This window comes from Myotis yumanensis, unplaced genomic scaffold, assembly GCF_028538775.1.
Source record: "Myotis yumanensis isolate MYYU_CA2020_CCGP unplaced genomic scaffold, mMyoYum1.0.hap1 SCAF_16, whole genome shotgun sequence".
Classification (NCBI taxonomy): domain Eukaryota; kingdom Metazoa; phylum Chordata; class Mammalia; order Chiroptera; family Vespertilionidae; genus Myotis; species Myotis yumanensis.
In genome coordinates, this window is record NW_027223767.1 from 29531917 (window position 1) to 29541212 (window position 9296).

The 9296-nt window shown below is 45.3% G+C and overlaps 1 long non-coding RNA gene across 1 annotated transcript; it reads left to right on the forward strand.

Moving 5' to 3' along the window:
• Positions 1–15: 15 nt before the first annotated feature.
• On the forward strand, positions 16–8788 carry LOC138994937 (uncharacterized). The gene is made up of 4 exons (XR_011468493.1): positions 16–91; positions 1322–1348; positions 6855–6910; positions 8347–8788. It is a non-coding gene; the product is annotated as an uncharacterized lncRNA (long non-coding RNA).
• The last annotated feature ends 508 nt before the right edge of the window (positions 8789–9296 follow it).

The window sequence follows — 9296 nt, forward strand, 5'->3', positions numbered from 1 at the left end:
CAGGCGCAGTGCCGCTGGCCACTCCAGGGTCTGCGCGGAACCCTTCAAGGTGGAACGCGGGAGTCGGTGCCCTTTGCGAATCCGACCGACAGTAAGAAAACCATGGCGGTTTGGGAGCTGAGCCCAGGGTGGAGGGAGTATGGAGACACGGCTTCCGGGCGACGGGGCGGCCCGGAGTCCAGCCTCGGCACCTCAGCCACCTCAGGTCCTCTGAGCGGGGCCCTTGCTCGCAGGCACTGATTTTCGAGAGAGAACTCTCCACAGCAGCTCAGGTGGCCTCCTCGTGCTTCTCGAATGTTAGGATTTCAGACAAAACTGGTTCAGGAAAGGACCCCTCGGCAGGTGCCTTGGGGAAGAGGCGGGAAGGGGCGGTTTTGTTTTCCCGGCTGACATTTCACTTAAATGTCCGGGGACCACCCACAGCGTCCTCGGGTGCTCCCAGCCTGGCCTCCCGGCTGCAGGGCCGCCCGGCTCCCGTGCCTTCATGGAGGGTCATGCTCTTCAGCCAGGGATGCCCACGGGGCCCAAGGCCTGAGACCAGAGCAGCTTTCCCCGAAATCTCCAGCGAAGGGGCCCAGGTGCACACTCCCAGCTCCACCGCAGGAAGCACTGAACTCAGGGTAACAGGCTGGCATTTGCAGGGCTTACAGAACGCCTAGGGATGCCTCGCTACACCCTTCCGCTGGGCCCGATTTTATTGTGATTACTCTTGTTATTAGATAAAGAAACGTAAACTCAGGAGGGTGAAGGGACTTACTTAAGGTTCATGACAATACCGGTGGAAGCTCGAGGTCAAACCCAAATTTAATGATGTTAAAGCCCCATGTCATTTTATGCTGCCCCTTAATTTAAGAAATGTTCACAGGAAGAATCTTGTTTGCATTTACTATTATATGGTTTTAAGATATGTGTGCTTGACAAAATTTCTCATGCATTATAACCCAAAGGATGCTTTATCATCACTCCCAAACTGCCTATTCAGAACTCCCTTCAGTTCCCAGAAAAAATGTTTAAAAATTCTTTATTTTTATTTTTTAAAAATATATTTTATTGATTTTTCACAGAGAGGAAGGGAGAGAGATAGAGAGTTAGAAACATCGATGAGAGAGAAACATCGATCAGCTGCCTCCTGCACATCCCCCACTGGGGATGTCCCCCCAACCCAGGCACATGCCCTTGACCGGAATTGAACCTGGGACCTTTCAGTCCGCAGGCCAACGCTCTATCCACTGAGGCAAACCGGTTTTGGCTGTTTAAACGTTCTTTAATGCATTGTAGAAACATTATTCCATTTAAGTGCTGTCCAATTTTACTTTCACAGAGCCCCAGAAGTATAGTGAATTACCAGGTATGTGCCTCAATTCAACCATCATTCTTTTTTCATGGACCATTTTATTATTATTAGCCATGACTTTTTAAAAAAATCTTTATTGTTAAAAGTATATCCTCCTTCCCCCCCCATTTACCCCTTTCAGTCCTCCCCCGCCCCCCACCCCAGGCCTTTACCACACTATTGTCTCTGTCCATGGGTTATGCATATATACATGCAAGTTCTTTGGTTGATGTCTTCCCACCTACCCAGTCTCTCATGGACCATTTTAATTCCTCTGAATGAATGAGTGAGGCTTAGATTTCCAAAACTTTTCATGTTATAATTATGTCTTCATAAGCCTCTCTGATTGACTTCATAATCTGGCTTTTTACTGACCTTGCTGCCTATTCTTATCCATGTTCCTTTCCTCATTGTCTTCACCTTTACTGAATCTGAGAACTCTCCTCAGATGTGACTCAGGTTGACCACCTTCACTTGTGTACCCTGCTCACCACCTTCTTCACTCCTGTTGCTGAAAAGATGATCAGCAGACATTAATTTGCAGACTCCGATCTACCTCGTTCAAGCCTGTAGCCATTTCACACAGCCACTCAGATGTTACAGGTACTCGAAAGATCAGGAAACAGTTACTTGGTATCCGTTGTAATACATTTCTTCCCCTCTCAATTGGACATTAAGACCTATTCATTGCATAAGCTTTAGGTTTTGAGATTTTCACAACATAAAGCCCATCACTGACAGAGTAATGAAGGAAATGTTCCACATGTTAATATATAGTTGAGAAAAGAGGGCATTGTAGATTTCTTTTTTTTAATTCAGGGCCTTAATTATTAGTGATGATTTGTACCTTTATATTTTTGGCAAGTACACATGATTAAACTCTTTATAAATTCAGAAAATGAATAATGTCTTAAAATCAAGGACAGCCCTAAGGCATCAGAGAGATTGTTTTTTTCAGTATCATGAAGGAAAATGGTTGCCAGCAAGCAGTGTGGCCAGGTTATCCAAGGAGACAACTGTCTCTGCTCCCCAGGGACCAGCTTCGGAAGCTTCCTTGTTGTCCAGAGCTGCTTCACTGATTCACTGTACAGGCTGGCCTTCCCTGCAGCAGTCAGCATTTAAAAATTTGTCTTCAGCCCTGCTTGTTAGCAGTCAGCTTCAGTTGGAAAAAGTAATTTCATTTTCATATTTGCTCATTTCATTCATTCACTCAATCAAAGGACCGTCAATCTCCCATCATATACCAAGAACTGTGTTTGGTTCTGGAGATGAAAAAATAAGATGATGGTTCCTTCTAGCACTTGAAGAGCTTACAGACTAGTGATAGAGGAAGATGTACCAATAACTCAATAAAAATAATGCTTTGACTTTATTTGTATTATTGGAATTTTATAAATCCATTCATATACACGAAGTGCTCACATAACCATGCTGGTATGTTCTGCAACTTTTAAGTGAAATGATGTAAAACAAAAACAATTTTACCATATAGATTAATTAATAAAATAAGAGTTAAGTTCCTGTGGACATTATAACGCAACAAAATGATGTTGAATTTGAGGACCTGCGGTACATTAAAAATTGAAATACATCTTTAAGGAAAGTCTAGGGATATGAGAAATCCACATGAATGTGTAAGTTATTTAGAGAGTTAACACTGAAGATTTGCATTCTGAAAACAGCTTTGAACCTTAGATGCAGATGAACTTTGCTTTAGTTGCTTATAAAATTTATGCAGAGGTATCTTCTAACAGGGGTCAGTAACTTGGGGAGGGGAGTGCTGCAAATTAAGATCCTACCTTGGTGGCAGGTCAATTTTTTCTGTTCTTCAGGTTATAGTCTGAAATAGGAGCTACAGGATGGGATGACTAAAACAATTTACTGCCTTTGGGTACCCATAACCCTATATTGGTATATGCATGGCTTTCTAAGTTGTTCCATCATCATTTTCACCACCAGAGTTCAGTGCAACTTTTCAGTTAGCCAGGGCCCCTAGGAATGGTGCCGAAAAGTACTGTGGCTTAAAAAATAATACTTATAGTTTACTATGAACTTATTGCTTAAAATGTATCCTATTTAATATTCACAATCACTATGAAATTCATAAATTTCAGGTGTATTAAAAATAAGTCTCTGTGTCAGATTTGCGATATTCTTTTTTTTCCAGATGAAATCTTTATTGTTCAGATTATTACAGTTGTTCCTCTTTTCCCCCCATAGCTCTCCTCCACCCAGTTCCCACCCCACCCTCCGCCCCTTCCTGTTCCCCCACACCCCTTTCCCCCCCAGAATTGTTAGTCCACTCCCTTTCTATGCCCCTGGTTCTATTATATTCACCAGTTTACTCTGTTCATCAGATTTTTTATTCACTTGATTTTTAGATCCACTTATTGATAGATATGTATTTGCTGTTCATAATTTTTATCTTTACCTTTTTCTTCTTCCTCTTCTTAAAGAATACCTGTCAGCATTTCATATAATACTGGTTTGGTGGTGATGAACTCCTTTAGCTTTTTCTTATCTATGAAGCTCTTTATCTGACTTTCAATTCTGCATGATAACTTTGCTGGATAAAGTAATCTTGATTGTAGGTTCTTGGCATTCATCACTTTGAATATTTCTTGCCACTCCCTTCTGGCCTGCATAGTTTCTGTTGAGAAATCAGCTGACAATCGTATGGGTATTCCCTTGTAGGTGACTGACTGTTTTTCTCTTGCTGCTTTTAAGATTCCCTCTTTGTCTTTTGCCCTTGGCATTTTAATTATGATGTATCTTGGTGGGTCCTTGTTGGATTACTTTTGTTTGGGGTTCTCTGTGCATCTTGGACTTGTTAATCTATTTCTTTCACCAGGAAGGGAAAGTTTTCTGTCATTATGTCTTCAAATAGGTTTTCAATATCTTGCCCTCTCTCTTCTTCTGGCACCCCTATAATTCGGATGTTGGTACGCTTGAAGCTGTCCCAGAGGCTCCTTACACTATCTTCGTATTTTTGGATTCTTTTTGCTTTTCTGGTTGGGTGTTTTTTGCTTCTTCGTATTTCAAATCTTTGACTTGATTCTGGAGATCTTCTTGTCTGTTGTTGGATCCCTGTATATTATTCTTTATTTCAGTCAGTGTATGCTTACTTTCTAGTTGGTCTTTTTTAATATCCTCTTACTAAATTTATAGGCGGTTTCTAGAAAATTCTTGAAAAACCTTATAACCGTGATTTTGAACTCTATATCCAGTCGTTTGCTTTCCTTCATTTCTGTCATTTGTGACCTGTTTCTTTGTCTCCGCATTTTTTATGCTGCCCTGTGTTGGTAGAGTGGCTTTGTGTGCTAGGTGTCCTATAGGGCCCAGTGGCTCAGCCTCCCCAATTACCTGAGGTGGACACTCTTGGTGCACCCCCTTGTGGGCTTTGTGCACAGTCTTGTTGTAGTTAAGCCTTGATTGTTGTAGGTATCACTGGGAGGAACTGACCTCCAGACCAATTAGCTGTGAGAATCAGCTGTGCCTACGGTGGGAGAACTTCTGTGCTGAAGACACCCTTCTGGGGCAAGACTTGCTTCAGTGGGGCTTTGGTGCTCACTGAGTCTGCCTCCTGAGTGTGTTCCTTATGGATCTGAGGAGTTGTAATCTGGATGGTCCCACTCTGACCACTGGGTACACTGGCTCTTGGATCTAAGGAGGTGCTAATTTAGCCTCTGCCTGAGGCTACCCAGCAGGAGCTATGAAGATATCTGCAGATTCCCCTTTCTTTTTCTTTTCTTTATTTTTTTTTAATATATTTTATTGATTTTTTACAGAGAGGAAGGGAGAGAGATAGAGAGTCAGAAACATCGATGAGAGAGAAACATCGACCAGCTGCCTCCTGCACATCTCCTACTGGGGATGTGCCCACAACCCAGGTACATGCCCTTGACCGGAATTGAACCCGGGACCCCTCAGTCCGCAGGCCGACGCTCTATCCACTGAGCCAAACCGGCTTCGGCAGATTCCCCTTTCTTGATTGGAGTTTGGAGGTGCCCAGATGAGTCCCAGATGTGAAGCAATGCAAGCTGCTGTGGGGCCTTGGGCTTTCTCTTGGAAGTTCTGGGTCTGTCTGGCCCAACAGCAGTTTATTAGGTACTTTTCAGATTGCAAAGGGCCAGGGCATTCATATGCAAGAGCCTCTGCAGCAGCTTGGGTGGGGCGGGGTCTCAGGGAATCAACAGGGTGGAGCAAGCAGCTATGGCTGATCCTCAGCCCTGCCCTAAGGGCCCCCCCAGCACTGAGTCTCAGTGTCCTGGTAATTGCTTGCAGACACCCCTGAGAGAAAGCCGCCCTCGAGTTCTGAGTTCTGCCTGCTGCCAGACAGTCCAGGTTCTCCCTGTATGAGTCTAGGTCCCCAGAGACTCACCTGGAACTGGAGTTCAAAGCAGTCGGGGGCTTGTGACTCCCTCCCACCAGCCCTTGCCTGTGTGCCTCTGTACCTCTGCACTTTACCTCCGTACCTCCTCTGAGTCTCAGTGTGCTTTTCTCTTTTTTTCAAGTTGTAGTATTTCCACTCAGCCAGCCTTCCTGTGGTTCTGGATGATGTCCTTTTTGTCTTTTAGTTGTTTTTTGAATTTGTTGTGGGAGGCAGCAATTTCCAGTGTTTAACTATGCCGGCATCTTGGTTTCTCCAGATTTGTGATATTCTGATGTCTATGTCTTTTGTCCTATGGTTCATCTTGGCATCAGACATAGGGCAGTTCAACATGAGGCCCTTGCCCTAAACAGCTCCCAGTGCTAACTAAGAACTGGCAATTTACTACATTGTTTTCAGTGATTGTTCAAAAGGAACCATCAAGGTAAACTTTGTGGATTTTCTTTGGCTAACTCCGTGGTTGGCAAACTGCAGCTCACGAGCCACATGTGGCTCTTTGGCCCCTTGAGTGTGGCTCTTCCACAAAATACCACGTGTGGGTGTGCATTTACAGTGCGATTGAAACTTTGTGGCCCATGTGCAAAAGTCGGTTTTGGGCCTGGGCGAGTCTATTTTGAAGAAGTACTGTTGATATTTGGTTCTGTTGACTAATTAGTTTGCCGACCACTGAACTAACTAGACTCCTTTCAACATTGAAATTCTAGACTTTAGAGACAAGAATAGACCTGGGATGTGGGGAGGAGATGTGAGAGGCCTGTAAGTGGAAGTATCTGAGTATTGGACTGCCAGCTAGAATTCATAATAATTTCATAGACTTGGGTGATGGTGTCCATAATTTTCTCCAGTATTTGTATGGTACTTATAAAAACAATTGTTTATATCTAGTAATTCATCTGCAAGTCTTACTTGATTTTGAAGCTGTAGAACACCTCAACTGATAGCTGGGATTATTGGAATTTAGTTTTTATTTCTAATAACAAAACATTTTGAAGTCTACATTGAGACTCTGGGAAGGACCTTTACTTCAAAATCCTTACAGCTTCGGGATCTTTCTGACCTTGAAGAAAGGGAAAATGAAGGTATTGTGGTTGCATCACTTCAGAAGCAAAGCTGAAGTTCTGTGCTTTACAGGTAGTGTCATCCTGAGTGCAGGAGTCTCGGAGTTGGCATGGCCGAGGAGCGTTTGGGTAAGCTGGAGGAGGGTCTGTTTCTGGAATGTGTTGGAGTAGTGGGGACCTCTCCTTTTTTCTTTCATTTAAAACTCACCTTTTCGGATACATCATCAAGCTCTCCCCTTGTTAAACCACTAACTCTCTGAGCAGAATTTTTCTGCCTTTCAACACCGGTTTTTTGCCTGTTTGTTTTTGTTTTTTAATTTTAGGCAATACCTGAAAGAACCTTTAACTTTAAAATTTTAGAGATGACTTCCTGCTAGGATGCTTAGGAGGAGGGAAATTTTGGTTAAGATTTTGCTTCAAATACTGATCTCGTGTACCCTTCCATTAAAATTATCTTCCAAAGATTTAAATAAACTCTCATGAAAATATTCAATCCTTTGCCTCTTATAGAGGGGCTTGAGGAGAAAGAGTCAAAAGTAAATAGGATATTCTGATCAGTACTGAGTTTTTTCCTAAAATCTATAGCACTTTGGCTTAGGGTTTTAAGTCAGAGGCAGGGCTGTTTGTGGATGGAGTGGATTAACTGCTGCCCTGGCCTGCTTGGGTTGCATAAGTTCCTCCCTCCGCCACCCCACGCTCCCCCACCCCCGGCAATACCCTCGGGATCTCTTGGCATCAAAGGGTCAGGAGGGGGACACCTTTGGGTGCTCCCCTGCCTTCCTCTCCAAGCTGGAAAGGGAGACAAGGAGGGAGGCCCTGATGAGATATATGCCACAGTACAGAGCCACCTGGGCTACCTTTAGTACCCCCCACACCCCCATCCTGTCCCAACCTCACTGCATGCCCTATAGTGGTCCCTTCATGGGCTCAGTCTCTTCTAGGCTCTTTGGAGACATAGCTCCCTTGACTGACCATGCTCCACCCATTGTTAGTTCTGGTCAAATAGCCAGAGGGAAGAAAAATCTGAAGATGATCCAGAGGGACCTCAGCAATTCCGATGGGCCTTCTCCCTGCACCCATTTCTGCAGGCCTGCACCTCCTGCCTGGCCCCAGCACCTCCCCACTCAGCTCTCCCTTTTTCCTTGCCTACACTCCCATCGGAGGGGCCAGGAGGGGCAGACCACTCAAGCAGCCCCAGCTCCAGCTCTGTGCCCCACATGGTAGATGCCCATGTGCTGGACACACGGGGAGAGGTGCTCTGCTCCAGGCACCTAGGCAACAGCCGGGGCAAGTGGGCTGTTGCCCAGGCTGAGGTGGTGCCCAAGATGGGGCTAAGCTTGCCCAAGGGTAGTAGCCAGAGGAAGCCCCCCACCCTCACCCCCATCCCCAGCCCCCATCAGGTAGATGTGTATATGTGGATATGCTTTGGAAGTAAAAACTTTCTATGGGGTGGTTTAACATATTCCAAAAGCACATAAGGAAATGTGATAGGTGGATTTGTCCTGATGTACTGTCAGGGGAAGTTATTCTGATACTAGTAGCCCATCCTGCGATATCATGTGCAGTAGTCCACCTGCTGCTTCTGCGGGCGCCAGGGGGAACCGAGGTGCACCACCGGGAGCTGCGAAGCTTCCACAGGAGGCTGAATCGAGCCACCAGCGCTCACAGGAGCCGGGAGGGACCCGCGCCAATTCTGCGGGAGGCCAGAGGGAGCCGTGCTGCTTCCACGGGATGCGGGCCCACCGTCTCCTCTTCAGGCTTGTGCTCCATTGCGGAGGCTGCCAGCCAGCTCCCCCAACCTCCCGTCCTTGTCTGTGTCCACTCTGGCTCCAGGGGGCCGGCCCAAGTCCAGCACGACGGCTTGCCAGCCCTCCTGTCTCTGTCTCCATATTAGCCCAGGCCTCACCTGTGCGCACAACCTCCTGGTGTATGGTCATGACCTGTTATGGTGTCCTGGCCTAATTTGCATATTCCCCCCCCCCCTCTCTCTCTCTCTCTCTATATATATATCCTATATAATAAAAATCTAATATGCAAATTGTCTCCTTGACCAGAAGTTCAACCAAGGGGTGGGGCCAGCTGGTTACCTACCATAACCTACTTTTAGTTAAAAAGTTTTAATTTCAAACCATTCTTTGTGGTTACTTGAAGTCAGCGTGGCTTAGTTTGTTGAACTTTGTCCCATGCATCAGGAGGTGAGGGCAAATGCCCAGTTTCAAATTCAATTCTAGTAGGAGGGCAGGCGGTAGGCAGCTAGTATCTCTCTCTCTCTCTCTCTCTCTCTCTCTCTCTCTCTCTCTCTCTTTCTCTCTCTCTCCCTTTTCCTTCCTCTCTCTGAAATCCAGAACTAAAATAAATAATCAAGCATTTTTATTAAAAACACAACAAAAACCCCTTCCTAACTGTTGGCGAGCTATCAAGGAGTTGCTGGAGATAAAGAAGATTGTGTGAGCAGTAACTGCCTACGACTTCCCTCCTCAGGACTTTATTTCAGTGACCTGGTGGGGTCACTGCT